The sequence below is a fragment of the Hylobates moloch genome, unplaced genomic scaffold (genome assembly GCF_009828535.3).
Source record: "Hylobates moloch isolate HMO894 unplaced genomic scaffold, HMol_V3 SCAFFOLD_2, whole genome shotgun sequence".
In the NCBI taxonomy this organism is placed as follows: Eukaryota; Metazoa; Chordata; class Mammalia; order Primates; family Hylobatidae; genus Hylobates; species Hylobates moloch.
Genome location: NW_026652277.1, coordinates 47,632,598 through 47,652,870, shown reverse-complemented (window position 1 = coordinate 47,652,870; position 20,273 = coordinate 47,632,598). Strand labels below are relative to the sequence as shown.

The following is a 20,273-nucleotide window of genomic DNA, read 5'->3' as shown; positions in this document are numbered from 1 at the left end:
TTGAATTCAGGCCCTGCCATTGTTAATCCTGTGACCTTGGGTCAGTTACTTCTCCTATTCAACAGTATAAAATTAGAATAATAATAGAATCTATCTCGTAGGATTATAAGAAAAATAAATGACATAATATGTGCTTTTAAAAATCCTAGGAAACAATGTTAGCTGCTATTAATATTATTATTTTTAATAATCATTAGCTGATATTCTGGTAACAGGGGTGGATTTCAAATATACCCATAACATTATAAAACTGAATTCCTTCAACAGGACGACTCTTTAACAGGTACGGGAAATAAAAAACAGAAAAATGTATGATCCAAAAAACAGGAGCAATCTTTATTTTTAAAAACCCTAATCTCCTAGACTATCTAATTCTATAGTGGGGCCTCCACAATAACAAACCATGAAGTGTTTTTTCATGAGGGATACTCCGCTTTTTGATAAAATTCTGTAAAGGCTTCAATAACTCCTGACCACAAAAGGAAGCCTTATTCCTAAATGCCCATTCATCACTCAGAAACAGCAAAGCATTAGGATTATCTACTGATGTTGGAAGAAGACGAAGGTTTAAAAAAAAAAAAAAATCTCATCTCAAAAAGTTTTAATTTTAAACCATGACTGGTTCAGAGATGACTACAAAAACGCATTCCCATGGGGCTTTTTGAAACTTGTTTTGGACTAGGCAATTATATAGGTAAGAAACAGTTAGAGATGTTGTTAAGGAGAAAAACAATTCTTGCATCATAAACATATGATACATGATTTGCTTCCTACAAAACATGCGGTATGACCAAATAAGAGAACCAAGCTGAAAGGTCAAAATTAAGCAGAAGAGAAGAAATGATGAGGTAGAAGGGAGGGAAGGAGACCTTTATAAATAATTTCAACTATTTGGAGGAGGAAAGAATCAAAATATCCTAATTTTTATAAGAAAACACAAAATAGTTAAAACTTAACAACTTACAAAGTAGTTTTAAACTTAACAAAGTAGTTAAGTTTAAAAAAGCAAGCAAAGATTAAAAAGAATCTGTACTTCCTTCCCTATATGTTTTGAAATCTGGTAATTCTTTAACTCATATTTCAATCTGGAACATAGACATATTCACAAAAAAATCCTTCAACCAAAATATACTGCATCTTTACTTTCAAAATATGATCCTCGGCTAGTCTTTTTGAGGTTCCTCCCCCAGTACACACAAAGAAGATAATAAGCAGCTTCAGAGTCTGTATTTCAGATTTTTTTTTAATTTTCTGTCTTCCTTCTATAGCACTTATATTGTCTAACACTTTCAATTTTCGTATTTCACTTTACTTAGGCATAGATCCTTTTTCTCAAAGGAGAAGGAGTTTAGCTTTCTTAGGATGCTACCAAAGGGCTTCAGTCATCTCACAACCAAATTAATCCATGTAAAGACGGCTTTTAGTAGAGATCTTCAGAAAACTGAGGTACCCTGAAGGGACACTCACATGACCACAGGGAATGACTCGACCTTTATAAGGCAATGAAGAGAAAAGGCATCACTTCTCCACATTTCTTTCCCCTATGTGAAAACAAAACAAAATGAGAAACAGAAGAGGGGGGCTAGTGGTTAACAACATTTAAAAAGAAAATGAAAACCTGACATCCTAGTGCTTGTAATTTTTAAGAACTTATTGACTACAAAACATCACCTCTGACCTAAGCAAAGAGAACACACTTATTTCCTCTATTTCCTTTTTCTCCTTTCTTTGTAAGTCAATAATTTAAGTGATGCCTTTAAACTTATCTCTTTTTATGCAAATTCTATTCCATTTTTCAAAAATAAACATCACTTCTTGGCTTTTGGCTAAGATCAAGTGAAAAAATAAAGTCAGTATGCTAATAAAATATGTAACCAATCAACTAAATACCAAGGGATATATATATTATTTGCTGTGGACATGATTTTGTTTATATTTCAATCTCAAAAATTCTGAAGTAAAAATGAAGTTAAGAAAAAAAAGATGATTCTTATTAACAACAAGTAGCAGCTAACATAAATTTAGCTTCTACTTACTGTGTGCCAGGCACAGTATTAAGTTCTTTATATGCATTATCACATTTAATCCTTTGATACTTCTAAGTACTACTAATAAACCCATTTTACAGATAAGGAAATAAGAAGAGGTTAGAAAAATCTGTCCTGGGGTAAAAAGCTGTAAGTAGGCCAGATGTGGTGGTTCACACCTGTAATCCCAGCACTTTGGGAGGCTGAGGTGGGAGGATCACAAGCTCAGGAGTTCATCCTGGCCAACATGATGAAATCCCACCTCTACCGAAAATACAAAAAATTTGCTGGCGTGGTGGCAGGTGCCTGTAATCCCAGCTACTCAGGAGGCTGAGGCAGGAGAATTGCTTGAACCCAGGAGGCAGAGGTTGCAATCAGCAGAGATCGCGACACTGCACTCTAGCCTGGGCGACAGTGTGACACTCAATCTCAAAAAAATAAAAAATAAAAATGCTGTAAGCAATAATATGATTTAAACTAGAAAATATGATTAAGTTTGAGACCTTAACCAAACCAATATTGCAGTTTTTTCACTTTCATATCTGCTTTATTAATACACCTTATATATTTTTAATCATACTGTTGATAAAGATCAATGTATAATTTGTCCCCAAAACAAGTGCTAAATAAGGGATACTAAGGGGTGAAAATCAATGTGGCCGGGAATGGTGGCTCACGCCTGTAATCCCAGCATTTTGGGAGGCCAAGGCGGGTGGATCACGAGGTCAGGAGATCGAGACCATCCTGGCTAACACGGTGAAACCCCGTCTCTACTAAAAATACAAAAAAAATTTGCCAGGCGCAGTGGCAGGCGCCTGTAGTCCCAGCTACTCCGGAGGCTGAGGCAGGAGAATGGCGTGAACCCAGGAGGCAGAGCTTGCACTGAGCCAAGATCGTTGCACCACACTCCAGCCTGGGCGACAGAGCAAGACTCCAGTCTCTAAAAAAAAAAAAAAAAATCAATGTGATGTGGCCATACAAACATCAGGCTCTATTTAATAAATCAAAATTCTATAGAAAAAGGAAAAAAGTTTCACAACAGAAGTGGTGATTAAAAAGATTAGTGTTTCTAAGACTTAAATTTTAAATATCACTTCTTCAAATGAAAGAAAATTGAATTAGATTTTGAAATCCTAAAACTCTATTTAGTAATACAATTTTATTTTGCTACTTATTTTTTTCTGATTATAAAAACTTTTTATACTTTGTAATTTAAACTTCATATCAGGTATCTTTATTCATTTACATTTTCCTGAGTTCCCTTCCAGCTTTTTAAACTCTCTCAACACATGTTTTCTTTCTAATACATTTGACACAGACTTTCATTTCTGGGTGATGTTTTTCTAAATCATGAAATTTGCAACATTATTTTCCTCAAACAGTCTAACGCCTAAAATCTAGTCATAAATCTATGCAGTTCCAGAAGTTTTCATAATAAAAAGGAGGCATATTATAAAACAGAACTGTCAGCTCAGTATCCTGGTAACAGCATCCTAAGAGCATAAGCTTAAACCTTCCCCTTTGCCATAATCAGTTCAACAGACCTTCCCCTCTGCCATAATCAATTCAACAGAATTTTTTCTGAGAAAAAAATTATCAATTGTTCAAAAATAAGAATGCCTTCCCCAGTCCACTATAGGCATACCAAAAGAAAGTCTTAAATTTTTGTATGATTTCTGCTACACTCTGCTAACAAGTAAAAAGGAATACCACATAGAAATCCTATTAAATTATATTTACTTAATTTCTGTATACTATGACTTAAACGTCCAAATCTAGTGAGAGTTAAAGATGTCTCAACATTTCTAACAATGAGGTGTTTGTTTACTATTAAATGTATTCTATTTAGAGTAATTCACAAATAATAATTAAACAACTACTTATAAAAATAACCACTTGTAAAATCATATAAAAATCATGTCATCATATGCTTAAATAGATGCTCCATCTAACCTAATGAAGTTTTTAAAAACAATCTTTTCTCCATGAACTTGAGATTTTCTTAGACTAAATTTACTAAAGAAATGTTATTCCATATGTTACACACACACACACAGACACACACACACCTTATAGATTAACTCCTACAGATAATGCCAACTAGGTCAAATTTCACTTCCAGAAACAAAACTATACGGCCTTCCATAAGAAGAATTACAAAAAGAACCCATAAAATTAGTTTCCAAATACGATGGTGGTTGATTTGAAGTGTCAACATGACTGGATTAAGGGATACCCAGTGAAATGGTTTGGCTTTGTGCCCCCACCCAAATTTCACCTTGAATTGTAATCCCCATAATCCCCATGTGTCAAGGGTGGGACCAGGTGGAGGTAATTGCATCATGGGAGAGGTGTCCCCCATGCTGTTTTTGTGATAATGAGTGAGTCTCAGGGGATCTGATGGTTTTATAAGTGTCTGGCATTTCCTCTGCTGGCACTCATTCTCTCTCCTGCTTCCCTGTGAAGATGTGCCTTCAGCCATGATTGTAAGTTTCCTGAGGCCTCCCCAGCCATGTGGAACTGTGAGTTAATTAAAGCTCTTTTCTTTATAAATTACCCAGTCTCAGGTATTTTCTCATAGCAATGTGAGAATGGACTAATATACCCAGATAGCTGGTAAAGCAGTAATTATTCTCAATGCTTCAGCAGGCATTGAGCTCATCCCGTTTCTGCTGAAAGACAAAACCAGGTGGTGTGGAATTTGATTAGAATGATTGGGGTGTCCCAGGTGTGTCTGTGAAGGTGTTTCCGAAGGAGATTGACATTTCAGTCAGTGGACTGAGTAAGGAAGATCTGCCCTCAATATGGGTGGGCACTGTCAAATCAGCTGGGGACCCAGATGGAACAAAAAAAGTAGAAGAAGGGTGAACTTGCCCTCTTTTCTGAAGCCAGGATACCCTTCATTGTCTGTCCCTGAACATCAGAGCTCTTTGTTCTCTAGCCTTTGGATTCTGGGACTAGCATCAACCCCTCTCCCTTCTCCGTGCTTGACTCTCGAGCCCTCGGCCTTAGACTGAGAGTTACAGCATTGGCTTCTTTGGTTCTGAGGCCTTTGGACTTGGACTGAGTCGCTACCAGCTTCCCTGGTTCTCCAGCTTCCAGACAGCCTACGGTGAGACTTCTCGGTCTCCATAATCGACTAAGCCAATTCCCCTAATAAATCCTTTCTCATATATATCACTATCTAAATATATATTCAATTGATAGCCTGTCTCTTGGGTAACCCTGACCAAAACACCATAGATTTTTCCATCAGTGTAAATGATAAGAACTGCTAGCTGGATGATATGGTATATATGATTGTACCACTACATTCTATAAAAGTAACTGTAATTGAGCAGTACCCTTGGCCAGTTTGGTGTATTAAATATCGTCACATATGGCAGCTAATTTCTAATACTTTATAATACCTTAGTTGTTGAAAATGACCACAAAGAAGTTGATAAAATTAAGGTAATCTTAATAACCTCAGACATCTTACTCTTAAATTTTTTTAGGGAAATGAGATTAGACCTCTGCATATTTTATGAGAAATATCATGTTAATAACATAGCGAAGTGAAAAGTCACGTGCCACTTCAAGTCCACACAGGACCAAAACATAACTCATTTTATACATACTAGTAGTCAGCCTCAAAAGTGGCTCCCAATGACCCTACCTCCTGGTATTTACACCCTTGTGTAATCCCCTCTCCTTGAATGTGGGCTAGACCTAGTGAATCACTCCTAATAAACAGAATATGGAAAAAGTGAAGGCATGCCACTTTCAAGACTATATTACAAAAACACTGGGCCTTTCATCTTGCTCACCCTCTCTTGTTAGCTTGCACTAATGGAAGTTGATGCCATGTTGTGAGCTGCCCTACAGAAAAGGCTCAAGTGGCAAGGAACTGAAGTTAGCTTCTCAAAAACAGCCCACACAAGGAGCTGGGTCCCTTAGTTCAACAATCAGTGAAGAACTAAGTGCTGCCAATAATCACATGATTGAACTGGAAGCAGATCCTCCTCCAGGACCTTCAGATGACACCACAGGCCTAGCAGACATGTTAGGTGCAGCTTTGTGAGAGATCCTGAGCCAGAGGACCCAGTTAAGCTGCACTCAGATTCCTGATCAACAAAAACAGCTAATGTTTGCAGTTTTAATCTGAGAAGTTTTGGGGTAATTTGTTATGTAGGGCAATAGATTGAATTGCCCTCCCCACCAAATTCATATGTTGAAATCCATACCGTCAGTACCTCAAAATGTGACCTTATTTGAAGCTAGGGTCTTTAAAGAGGTAATAAAGTTAAAATGAGGCCATCAGGGTGGGCTCTAATCCCATATGACTGGGGTCCTTAGAAATCTGGACATAGGACCGGGCGTGGTGGCTCATGCCTGTAATCCCAGCACTTTGGGAGGCCGAGGCGGGTGGATCACCTGAGGTCAGGAGTTCGCGAACAGCCTGGCCAACATGGCAAAACCCTGTCTCTACTGAAAACACAAAAAATTAGCTGGATGTGGTGACGCACACCTGTAATTCCAGCTACTTGGGAGGCTGAGGCACGAGAATCGCTTGAACCCAGGAGGCGGAGGTTGCAGTGAGTCAAGGTTGCACCACTGCACTCCAGCCTGGGCAACAAGAGAGAAACTTCGCTCAAAAAAAAAAAAAAAAAATCTAGACACAAGAGACATGCATAGAAGGAAGACCGTGCAAAGAGACACAGGGAAAAGATGGCCACCTAAAAGCCAAGAAAACAGGACTGGAACAAATCCTTCCCTCACAGGCCTCAGGAGCCAACCCTGTAACACTGACTTCAGACTTCCAGCATACAGACTGTGAGACCATAAATTCCTATCATTTAAGCCACCCAGTTTTTAGTACTTTGTTACGGCAGCCCTCACAAACTAATATATGTGGCAATAGATAACACACACATACTTAATTCAAAATAACTTCTATCAACAATACCAAAATGAGCCTCCATTTAGGACTGAAGTAGATGCCCAAAGGTCTTTATTAAGAAAAAAGATATTAGTCTATACCAGAAAATCTTAGGACCACAGATATTTTAGTGAGCTGGGACCTCTGCAGTCATATAATCTAATCTACTCATTTCAAAAATTGATGATGATAATAATAATGATGTGCCAGGAACACATACATTAATTCTTTATAATAATACCATGAGCTACTACTATCATCCACTCCTTTTTTAAGATGTAGAAATTGATGTCCAGAAGTAAAGGTCACAAAGCTAGCATGTGGCAATGCCAGGATCTGAATAAATTGAGGTGCACAGAGAAAAAGTAATTTACCCAAAATCATAGTTGGCAGCTCAGCTGGGTACCTAATAGTATGTCTCCTATATTCAAATCTTTTTTCTCAAAAAGTCAAATGAAAAAGGTTTCCTTTCTCAAAATATCTTATTGCACTGTACCATTTTATTCATGAGAGTCAAATAAACGTCCATCAACTGGTGAAAGGATACACAAACTGTGGACCATGCAAACAATGAAATACTACCTAGCATTAAAAGGATCTGAAGTTTTATCCTTTTTAATGCTGGGTAACACAGATGAATGCAATAACATGGATATATCTTTAAAGTATTACAATATTCCCCCTTTATCCATGATTTCACCCTCCACGGTTCATTACCCACAATCCAAAAATATTATATACAATAAGATATTTTGATAGAAACCACATTCACATAACTTTCACTGCAATATTTGTTACTATAATTGTTCTATTTTATTAGTAGTTATTATTGTTAATCTCTTACTGTGCCTAATGTATAAATTATACTTTGTTACAGGTAAGTATGTATAGAAAAAACATAGTGTACATAGGGTTCTCTACTATCTGTGGTTTCAGCCTTCCACTGGGAGTCTTGAAACATATCCCTCTCTGCTAAGGGGAGACTACCGCACATGTGGAAGAAGTACTACTAAATCTTATTATTAGTTATCCACATTTTAGTAGGAATAGTGGACCTTTTTCAGAGAACAGTCTTTAAAACAAAGAAAGCCAATGAAAAGCTTTTAAATTACCACGCCCTAAGCCACAATTTGCCTAAAGGTATCTGATTGAGCAATCGGAGTCTGTTCCGGCAAATCAGTACTGAGTGCTCAGTTAGCCTTTCTTTGGGATCTGGATTACAAGGTATTATGCTTGGGAGACAGTGGCAAGCAGGCTTCACCTCACAAAGAATAGAAATGTGATGGTAGCTAGTTCCCAAAGAGAGAGAGAAGAATGAGATGGACATGCAGAGAAGAGACACTCTGCTGAGAGCGTGCGGGAAATCTGATTGTCTTTAGTCCTGGGTTCTTATTTGCAGTTCAGCTGCATTTCTGTTCTTGGATCCTGTGGCATCTCCTGGGACAATCCCAGAAGTTTTCCCATTTTTGGTTAAAATAATTTGATTACTTGCAATCAACAGAGAACCAACATGATCAAAAAGGTACTCTCTCTAAAGCTGAAGAACATTATTAAAAAACTAATAACTTCATGTAACAAATAAACTTTTAAATAACAACAAAGTAAAGTAAAACATTAAAACTAAGGGTAGGCCGGGCGCGGTGGCTCACGCTTGTAATCCCAGCACTTTGGGAGGCCGAGGCGGGCGGATCACGAGGTCGGGAGATCGAGACCACGGTGAAACCCCGTCTCTACTAAAAATACAAAAAATTAGCCGGGCGTGGTGGCGGGCGCCTGTAGTCCCAGCTACTCGGAGAGGCTGAGGCAGGAGAATGGCATGAACCCGGGAGGTGGAGCTTGCAGTGAGCCGAGATTGCGCCACTGCACTCCAGCCTGGGCGATAGAGCGAGACTCCGTCTCAAAAAAAAAAAAAAAAAAAAAAAAACTAAGGGTAGCCACAGTACTCTCAAGGGCCTCACAAGACAGTTTATTCCTTAAACTAGTCACTCAAAGAAACTACAATACAATGGATTAAAGAGTTTCAAAGCATGTGCTTTAAAAACAACTAGATTTTTCCAGGAAAAAACCAGAGGAAATGATGCTTTAAAAATATGACTTTTATCATCTGTAGGTACCAACAAGAAAAGTAATACTGATTTAAAGCCAAAATTGAAACTGAAGATAACTTATTCTAATGTAGCCCTATTTTGGTGCAGAAAACTAACAGCCAACAAACAAAGAAGGCTTGCCCAAGCTTACCAGTCATCAGTGGTAAAGGACGGTTGAAACTCAACTCCTGAATCACAAGTCACTGGTCTTGCTGCTGCACAATAACGCAGCAAAGACAATCACAATTCTGTTCCTGGCTCCTTTTTCAACAAATAAAACAATCCTAAAACTGACCTGATTCTCTGTTCTGGGCTGGCATGAACCTGCTTAGAAATGATAAGAATGGCAGGCACTTTCTTCCTGAAGCAGACGTGGAGAAGTATTATACCTGATGAAGGAAAGGAAAAGAAAACTCAGTTTATGTTCAGAATATGCATCATGAGTCATTCATTTTCTACTGATTCTCTTTACCTCCTTACTTGTTGTCTTGCTTGTTTAATAATGGAACATATAGCACTTTATTTAAAATAGATTAAATTTGCTATTAAAAATCCATGAAAAATATAAAGTTATTTAAAGCTGGTCTCTACAGACCATCTGATTCCACTTCTTCATTTTACTGATAAGGAAACTTTGACCTGGAGAAGTTATGCAAAGAATCAATGACAACACAGCTACTTAGTGTTAGAGCCAGATTCAGAACTCAACCCTTACCACTTACAGTCCAGTACTCATTTGTATATCACAGACCACACAGCCTCTTTTCTTGGAGAAAAAATTCATGCTATTTCTCTAGGTGTATTTGTCATGCATCTCAAGATAAATGCGGTATAGAGCAGAATTGATTTGTTCTAAATTAAAATTTTAAAAATTGCTGCCTCATTCAAAGGTCATACTCTAGTCTCAAGTTATTTGGGTTGTCTTATACAGGATATATAAATGTTTCCTTTCATTTACCAGTCAATATTTCAATATGAAAACATTAGCATATGAATCATGAGATCTAGTTTCTAGGCCTCTAGTAACTCTGCTCTCAACAAGTTCTATAGTGTAGTCAAACACATTTTGGTCCTAAAGTTCTTTAATTCAAAAATGAGGAGCCTGGACTAATTCCTAGGGGCCTTCTAACTCTAAAATGTTATACTAAAGAATAGCATCATCTTTAATGACATTTGCCTTTTCAGATGAGCTATGTGTTTTTGTTACGTAACTTTATTTGTTAAACTCTTTAATCATATTATTATAGTTCAAACAAAATCATTCAGAATCATTGAAGGCAATATTGCCTTCAATAGACAGGTAATTATTCAAAAACCTAACCAATAATAACCTAGTTTTGCTGGTTTATCTCATTACCTGGCTGGTTCTATTACAGAAATCCAGCTAGAAGTAGGAGAAAAATCCTTCTTTTTAATTTTTATTTTTAATTTTTACCTGTACATAGTAAATATATAGATTTATAGGGTACATGAGATGCTTTAATACAGGCATACAATGTGTAATAATCATATCAGGGTAAATGGGGTGTCCATCATCTCAAGCATTTATTTTTTTGTGTGTTATGAACATTCCAATTATACTTATTTTTTAATGTACAACAAATTGTTAACTATAGTCACCCTGATGTGCTACCAAATACTAGATCTTATACATTCTTTCTAACTATGCTTTTGTACCCATTAACCATCCCCACTCCTGCCCCACCCACTACCCTGCCCAGCTTCTGGTAACCATCATTCTATTCTCTATTTACGAGTTCAATTGTTTTAATTTTTAGCTCCCAGAAATGAGTGAAGACATCCAGAGTTTGTCTTTCTGCCCCTGGCTTATTTTGCTTAACATAATGTCCTCCAGTTTCATCTATGTTGTTGCAAATGACAGGATCTCATTCTTTTTTATGGCTGAATAGTATTCCAATGTGTATATACCACAATTTCTTTATCCATTTGTCTGCTGATGGACACTCAGTTTGCATCCGAATCTTAGTTATTGGTAACAGTGCTCATAAATATGGGAGTGTAGATATCTCTTTGATATACTGATTTCCTTTCTTTTGGGTATAAACCTGGTAGTGGGATTGCTGGATCGCATGGCAGTTCTATTTTCAGGTTTTTAGGAACCTCCATACTGTTCTCTATAATATCTGTACTGATCTGCATTCCTATCAACAGTGTACGAGGGTTCCCTTTTCTCCACATCCTTGTCAGCATTTATTATTGCCTGTCTTTTGCATAAAAGCCATTTTAACGGGATGAGTTGATATCTCAGTGCGGTTTTGATTTGAATTTCTTTGATGATCAATGACACTGAGCACCTTTTAATGCATGTTTGTTTGCCATATGTATGTCTTCTTTTGAGAAATGTCTATTCTGATCTTTTGCCCATTTTTTAAATCAGATTAAGGAAAAGTACTCTTTAAAAGTCTACCTCTTGGGTAGTTTCTAAGAAATATCCTGAATTATTTCCTCAAATCATTGATCTAGTTATTCATCCAATAAGTTTTTACTGAGTCACTTGCCAGATGGCAGATACATACAGGCTTAATGAGACAGAAAGCTTTAAAACAAGATAATTCTAGTGAAATACTGAGTGCTGTTAGGAATTCAGATGGTAGTAGAGAGTAGGCAGAATTAATGACATGTCTCCTAAATTATGACTTCAGATTATAGCTTATCTTTTAATATATTAATCATTACATACAACAATTATTTGGAACATTTTAAACTCAAAGCAAAATAATAGAATGAACATCCAGATACCTGTCACCCAACTCAAGAACCTAAGGTTAAGTTATTCGTATTGTTCTACTAATTTGTTCCTCCTCCATTCCATACTCCACCTCTCTTATCCCTGCCACCCCCTGTAACCGCAATCCTGTATTTTGTGTTTATCATTACTTTGCTTTTTAAACAGTGTATCACATAGGTACATCTTTCTGAACAATATAGTGTTCCATTTTGCTTGGTTCTGAAATCTATCAAAATGGTATCAAAATCTATCCTCCTGTCTTGTAGGATTTGGTTTTTTAATTCAACATTACATTTCCAAAACTCACCCACGTTGTTGCATATAGTTGTAGTTCATTCATTTTCACTGCAGAATAATACTGCATTGTACAAACATACTACAATTTAATTATCCGTTCTCTTGTCAATAGCTTATTTTCCCCTCCAAGTTTTGTTTTGTTTTGCTATTATGAACATTTATGTTATGAAAGTTCTGACATGTGTCATGTTCCACATGTGTCCAAGTTTCTCTTAAGTACATGCCTAAGAGTTAGGGAGTAATTTTAAATTTAACTTTGCATGATGATGCCAATTTTTACTTTCCCTAAAGTGTGTTTGGCAATTTATAACTTCACTACCAAAAAGTAGTAGCAGAACTACCACATCTACAGCCTCTCCAACATGTAGTTAATGCCAACTTTTTAATGCTGGGTATAGAATGGCATCTAATTGTGGTCTTAGTTCGCACTTCCTTGTCAATTAATGATGCTGAGTCTTTCTTCATGTTTCTTGGCTATCTCATATTTTCTCTTGTATGAAATGCCTATTCATATATTTTACCCATTTTCCTCCTGAGTTATTTGCCATTTTCGTATTGTTTCATGTGTATTTTATATGTATTTGGATGCCCATTACTTGGTTTTACCAGTCTTGACCAAAAACAGGCAATTGTTGAGATAAGGGAGCAGAAGCAAAAATAGCAGGCGGCCAGAAAACTAGCAACAGTAAGTTAGAGTACCAATGATTTCCTCAACCCATTTTTTAATATAAATGTAATCTACAGACATCTTAAAGTATCAGAAATCTAAAATATTATAAAAATCAACCTAGATTTACTATCTTTCATTTTAATATAAACTTAGCCAAGAACAAATGCTACAAAATGATTTCAGTACATTCTAACTACAATATGTAATATAATATAATTCTCAGGAATCAAGTTTTACACAGGTCACAATTTAGACCACAATTTAAAGTTCCCATTTTGACCCTGACATTTTACATATTTTTACTTCATGCTTTGCTTGCCTCTAATTTAGAATAAGTCAGTTACATTGTCAGAGGGTTAAGTTTAAATGTATATGCACATACGTATAAAAACTAAATTTCAAAATTAAACTGTGTAAATTGAAATGCCACAGAAACCTGAACTCCAGATTTAGCTAGATGATTAGCTATATCTCCCTGGCCTATCTATGTCTTCTGAGTTGGTTTTCTTATATTAATACTTAAAACGGAAATTGTGCTGGGTAAATTCCAAGACCATTTGAATCAATCATACTCTTTGGGCTGGGAGCGGTGGCTCACGCCTGTAATCTCAGCTCTTTGGGAGGCTGAGGCAGGACTATCACTTGAGAACAGCAGTTTGATACCACCCTGGGCAACATAGTGAGACCCCCATCTCTATAAAAAATCAAAAAATTAGCTGGGCATGGTGGCAAACACCTGTAGTCCTAGGTACTTATGAGTCTGAGGCAGGAGGATCACTTAAGTCCAGGAGATTGAGGCCACAGTGAGCTATGAACGTGCCACTGCCCTTCAGCCTGGGTGACATAGCGAGACCCTGTCTCTTTAAAAAAAAATTATTTGGCTTGAAGATCAATGAGAAAATTTTTTTCCAAATAGCCCAGAAAGATTTTGTGGAGTCTCTTTCCAAACTTTATACAAAGTAGCCAGTTAAACTAAATAATAACAAGAAATAAATTTTCAAAATTCTTAACAAGCAGTTCTAGAGCCCTCCTAAGGCCTCCCAGGACTCCTGCCAGGTAATCTGATGAAATGCATCATACAAGAAAAAAAAAATTCAAAAGCCACAGGCAATCAGAAGAGAACTTCCAGAATCTCTCATGACATTTACCTCTCCACCTCAATCTGTACCCTTTCACTGAATTTCAGGATTCACATCAAAATCTAACTCCTCTACTTTGCTACTAGATGTTACATGCCTAGAACACCAACGTCATTGCTCTAGGAAATCCCACTTCTCTCTCCTATGTCATCAATTCCTCCTTCCAATAAAGCAAAATCATTGGCAAATACATTTCCAATCATTAGAAAACAAACAACAAAACCTCTCGACTCCTTATACGCCTCTAGGTGACGGCCAATATCTTTTATTCCTTTTTTAGCAAAACATTACAAACATGTACTCCTTGTCTACAATTATACTTCCATTCAAATTTAACACACTCCAATTAGACTTTTACTACACAACATCACTGAAACTTAAGGTCATCAATTACCTGAATATTGTTAAATCCAAAGGCCTATTACTTCTCATCTTTCTTATCTGCAGCATTTGGCATGACATATCACATGCTGATACACTTTCTTTTCTTGGCTTCCAGAACCAACTCTATTGGTTTCATCCTATCTCCTTAACCTCTCCTTGTCAGCCTTCTTTGCTAGTTCCTCCTCTTCTCCTTGACCTTTAAAGTTTAGGTTCTTAGCCTTCTTCTCTAACCCACTGGCAAGTACTATTGACTTTATCTACAAAAATACTGAGAATCTGACCACTTCTCGCCACTTGCATAGTTACTATTTTGGTCAAAGTCTGTATTGTCCCTCACTTGGATTTTTGCCATAGGTTAGTAACTGGCCTCCCAACTTCTACCCTTGTCCTATTTTCAAGTCCTTTCTCATCGAAGTAGCCAGAGTGATCCAGACAACCTAACATAAATCATAAATCGCATAACATCTGCTCCCAAAATCTCCCAATGGCTTCCCATCTCACTCAGAGTAAGCCATTTTTTAAAAAAAATGACATAAAAGAACCTATAAAATTTGGCCCCCATTACCTCTAACTTCATTTTCTACTAACTTCCTTGCCATTCTTTTTACAGGCCAGGCACATCCTTGCCTTGGGACCTTTATACTTGCTATTCTCTCCTTATATGCTTTTCCAAGAGATGATTACAGTAGACCCTTCCTTATCTGTGTGGGTTGGGGGTTGGATATGTTCCAAGACCCCCAGTACATTCTTTCCCATACATATATACCTGTGATAAAATTTAATTTATAAATTAGGCATAGTACTCTTATGCTTTGGGGCCATTATTAAGTAAAATAAAGGTTATTTGGATATAAGCACTGAGATACTCTGACAGGTGTATTTCCCTTCTATTCCTATTTGTCTATGTCCTTCCCTGAAAATGTAAAATCAATGAGGGCAATGGTTTTGTTTAGTTTAATGCTGCAGCTCCAATGCCTAGAAAAGAATCTGGCACATAGCAGGCATCCAATTAACATTTTTTAAAATAAATAAACAGTTACTCTCTTAGGGCTAAAAATGGGAATCTTTCCTAGTTTATAAAACAAGATAATCTAAATAATCGGGGGACAACAACTAGATTTTTGATGTAAAAGAATCATTCTAAAATTTCTTCAAAAGATAATTGACAATGACGATAACCTCGAAATACTTTATTAGACATTGTAACTGATACTTCCATAAATTTGATAAATTAACAAACAGTTCCCCGTATAATTAGGTTTTAGACTCTGGCTATCCACAGAATAACTCATTTCTTTCCCACTAACTGCTGTCATATTTAACAATGGTTGGCATGCAGGGCCATAACACCAGCACACAGGAAAATATTACAAAAATGTTCATTCCAAACTGGTTCCAGAGAAAGAACCAAGCTCTTTATAAATGAGGAATGTCTAAAAATAAAGGGCAGATATTTTTAAATGTTTTCAATATTTTGTTTGAAATAATTTCAAACTTACAGAAAAGTTAGTAAGAATACAAAAATCACTCATACTCAGATTCAGCCATTACTAATGTCACCTCTTTACTTTTTCATTTGTGCTCCTGAGCTCTTACACTTTCTTGCATTCACACACACACACACGCACACATACACTTTCTTTCCTGGAGCAAATGAGAATAAACTATATACATCAAGCCCTTTGCTCCTCTGCTTCCAATGTGCATTTCTTTAGCAATACCCTCTCTTATAAGGAAAGCACAGTGATCAACTTCAGTAATTATAACATTGTTACAATATTTTTATCTATTCTATGGTCTATATTCCAATATTCTAATTTTTCAATTGATCCAATAACATCCTGCACGGTATATTTTCCCCCATTCAGTATAAGATCCAGTCTAGGGTCACGTACTGTAGTTAGTGGTTCTCTCTTCTAAGCCTCCTTTAATTTGGAACACTTCCATAGCCTTTCTTTCTCTTTTATGACACTGACTTTTTTAAGGACCACAGTTCCCTCCCCGCTTTTTAAAGTAGAACATTCCTTATTTCGCACTTGTCGAATGTTTCCTCATGATTAAATTCAGGTTATGCAGTCTTGGCCAGAATACTACAGAGGAGATGATGTGTACCCTCAGGGTGTCCTATCTGGAGTCACATGGTGACCATCTGCCCCATATTGTTGTTGGATCGCACCAATGCATAATCACTATATTATCCCTTGCAATTAGTACACAGTCTGTGGGGTGATGCTTTAAGACATTGAAAATATCCTGCTTCTCATCAAAATTTCTCCCTCATTTAGTTATGACTCTTGCCCTACCTAATATCTACTATGCTGGCTACAAAATAATGATTTTTCCAACTCTAAAGCTCAGAATCCTACTGGAAGAAAGAGCCTTCCTTTCTCCTCTATTCATTCACTTATTTTTATTATCATTATGGATTTATTGCTATTTCTAATGGTTCATAATTTATTATTATACTTACTTGATTATTAAATTATCTCAAATTTGGCTAGTAGGAATGCCAATAGGCTTCCTGTGACATGTTCTTATTTAAAGAAAAAAAGTTTCTATTTTATCGCATTAAAAAATAATCCAGGCTCACATGGTATGTGCCCTACCCTGTCCTAGAATCATCTATTTCTGTGAGGAGCTCTGGTTCCTTTGACTTGAGAATGGTATTACAGAATTCTAATTCCAAGAATTTGGAGTTAGGTATGCTCTTTGCCTCTTAGCCTTTTTGCTGGACAGAGCTAGAAAATGTATGAATGCATATACACATACAAATTTATGTATATATGTCTGTACATGCAATTACATGTACACATATATTGGCTTAAAACATAATGAACTCACACTGATACCTTCAATTCCAACCCACCTGTGCAGAATTCATTTTGCCTTCTCCCATCCCATATTTGTGTGTCCCTCCTTCTTCAGGGAGAACCCTCACTCCAACAACCTCAAAACATTTACTCAATCCCCAATACACCTAAAAAGTTCCAAAAGTGCTATGTCCATATCACTATGAAAAGTAAACCTAATAGAATGAGTTCAAGAGTTGCCTGCAAACTGTCTGTTTCAACTCTACCCAAGCTGAGGGTATATAGTTATAGTTATAGTACCATGTTATTAGTAATAAATTACTTAGATTTACTCTTTGTTCCCTCAGTGGGGGTACAATACTAATTTAAAATACATTCAGGTTCATTTGTTTCAGTGGATTAGGATTCTCCCCATTTACATCCTTATTTTGAATACTGAAAAAAAACACACTATGAAAAGGCAAAACTATATTTAAAAAAAAAAAAAGGTTTACTTTGAAGTGTCACTGCCTCCCATAAACCTCTGGCCACATTACCTCTCACTACCCCTTCTTTTTGTAAAGTCAAGCATATATATGTATGTGTTATTTTCTCTTTTTCCTTACACAAAAGATAGCACACTATATATTCTTGTTTATACTAACCAGCTCAATCCAGATTGAAGGAAGCTCTTCCCAAAGCCTTTTGTAAGATACAGTATCCTGATATCAAAACCAGACAAAGAGATTAAGAGAAAAGAAGACTAGAAATTTCATATTTTTATGAACATAAATGCAAAAACTTTTAAGAAGATATAAGGAAACCAAATCTGGCAGCATATAAAAGGGGTATTACATCATGATCAAGTGCATTTATCCTGGAAATGCCAGGCTAATTCAATATTCAAAAAATTAAGATAATTTACCATTATCAATAAAATAAAGATTAAAAACCATATAATCTCAATAGATATTTTAAAAAATCACTTGCAAAATTCAACATCTATTAATGATGAAAGCTCTACTAAACCAGGAATAGAATGAAACTTACTCAACCTGATAAACAGCCTCTTTAAAACAGATACAGCTAATATCATATTTAATGAAGAAAGACTGAATGCTTTATCTTTTTAACATATACTGGAAGTCCTAGCCAGTGCGATAAGGCATGAAAAATAAATAAAAGGCAAAAATGGAATGGAAGAAGTAAAACTGTCTTTATTCCAGGCAGCATGATTATCTATATAGAAAACCCCAAAGAGTCTACCAAAGAAACCTCCCTAAGTTAATAAGGGAACTTAGCAAGACTGCAGTATACAAAATTCAATATACAAAAATCAATTGTGTTTCTACATATTAACAATGAAAACATTGAAAGTTTTATATAGATAGACAGACAGACAGACAGACAGACAGATAGATAGATAGTACCATTTATAATAGCACCCAAAACACATGAAATGCTGAGGGGTAATTCCAACAAACTATGTGCAAGATTTGTATACTGAAAACTATAAAATAATGATGAAATAATCACTAATGAGATAATCATTGATAACCATGATGAGATAAACTAAAGATGACTTAAGTAAACAGAGAGATATTCTATGTTCATGGATTTGGAGGCAATATATTCAAGGAATCAGTGCTTCCCATATTTACCTATAGATTCAATGCAATCCCAATCAAAATTAGAGTAGACTTTCGTTTTTGGAAATCAACAAGATGACTCTAAAATTTATACGAAAAAGAAATCAAGAATAGTCAAAACAATTTGGAAACAAAACAAAATTGAAGGACTCATATTATCTGATTTCGAGACTTACTATAAAGCTACGGTAATCAAGATAGTGTGGCAGTGGTAAAAGCACCTAGATCAATGGAAAAGGACAGAAATTCCAGAAACAGATACACACAAACGTGGTCAATTGATTTTTGACAAAGATGTCAAGCAATTTCATAGGGAAGGAAAAACTTTTCACTAGCCAGTGCTAGAGTAATCAGATATCCACAAGCCAAAAATAAATAAATAAATAAATAAATAAATAAAACTCACAAAAACTTAAATCAACCCACACATCACACTATATACAAAATTTAACTCAAACCAAATCACAGACATAAATGTACAATCTAAAACTATAAATAAAACTTCCAGAGGAAAACTTTGGAGAAAATCATTGTTACTTTGAGTTAGGCAAAAAATTCTCTAACAGGATATAAAGAGTAAAAACCATAAAAGAAAAAAATGGGCAAAGTGGACATCACCAAAATTAATTTCTGCTTATCAAAACACAGTGTTATAAAAATGAAATTAAGCCAAAAACTGGGAGAAAGTATTTGTAAAACACATACCAGACTGGAACCCAAAATATATAATAAATTCTTTAAACAATAAAAAAAAAAGCAAACTAATTTTAAAAAGAATAAAAGATGTTGACACTTACTTTTAAAAAAAGGACACATACAGCAAACAAGCAATGAAAACTCACTACCATTATTTATGAAAAGCAAATTAAAACATTTTGAATGCTGCTATGAACATTAGCCTTTTTGTGGACATGTGTTTTCATTTCTTTTATACCTATACCTAGGAATGGAATTTATAGATCCTAATGAATATGTTTGAATTTATGAGACACTAGTTGACTGTTTGCTAAAATGGCTATACCATTTCACCAGGAATGAATGAGAGGAAACTTCCAGTTGCTGCATATCCTTACCAAACTTAACATCATCAGATTTTACATGTATTCGTCATTCACATATCCTCGGTAAAGTATCTGTTCAAATTATTTGTTCATTTTTCAACAGGGTTGTCTTCTTATTATTGAATTGTGAGAGTTCTTTATATATTCTGGTTCATATCCTTTGCCAGGTATGTATATGTTTTGCAAGTATATTTACCAGTCTGTGGCTAACCTTTTTATTTTTTTTTTAAATGGTGAAGCATGTTCATTTTGAGAAATTTCATTAAGCTTCAACTTACAATTTGTTTACTTTTACTTACGTATATACAGTAAATTTGAACAACACGGGTTTGAACTGTGTTGTCCACTTATATGTGGATTTTCTTCTGCCTCTGCCACATGAGACAAGATCAACTACTCCTCTCTTCCTCCTCCTCTTCGGCCAACTCAGTGCGAAGACAATGAGGATGAAGACCTTTATGATGACTCACTTCCACTTAATGAACAGTAAATATATTTTC

The 20,273-nt window shown here is 35.8% G+C and overlaps 1 protein-coding gene across 7 annotated transcripts in view; it reads right to left on the bottom strand.

Moving 5' to 3' along the window:
- Positions 1 to 20,273, bottom strand: part of WDFY3 (WD repeat and FYVE domain containing 3) — a 303,349-nt gene that overhangs the window by 260,020 nt on the left and 23,056 nt on the right. For 6 of the 7 annotated variants that reach the window (XM_032146792.2, XM_058433198.1, XM_032146859.2 and 3 more), the window contains exon 2: positions 9,331 to 9,424. The gene's annotated coding sequence lies outside the window, so the exon portion shown is untranslated. Of the gene's footprint in view, positions 1 to 1,467; positions 1,542 to 9,330; positions 9,425 to 20,273 lie in introns of all 7 variants that reach the window. The other variant, XM_058433183.1, reaches the window with a different exon arrangement.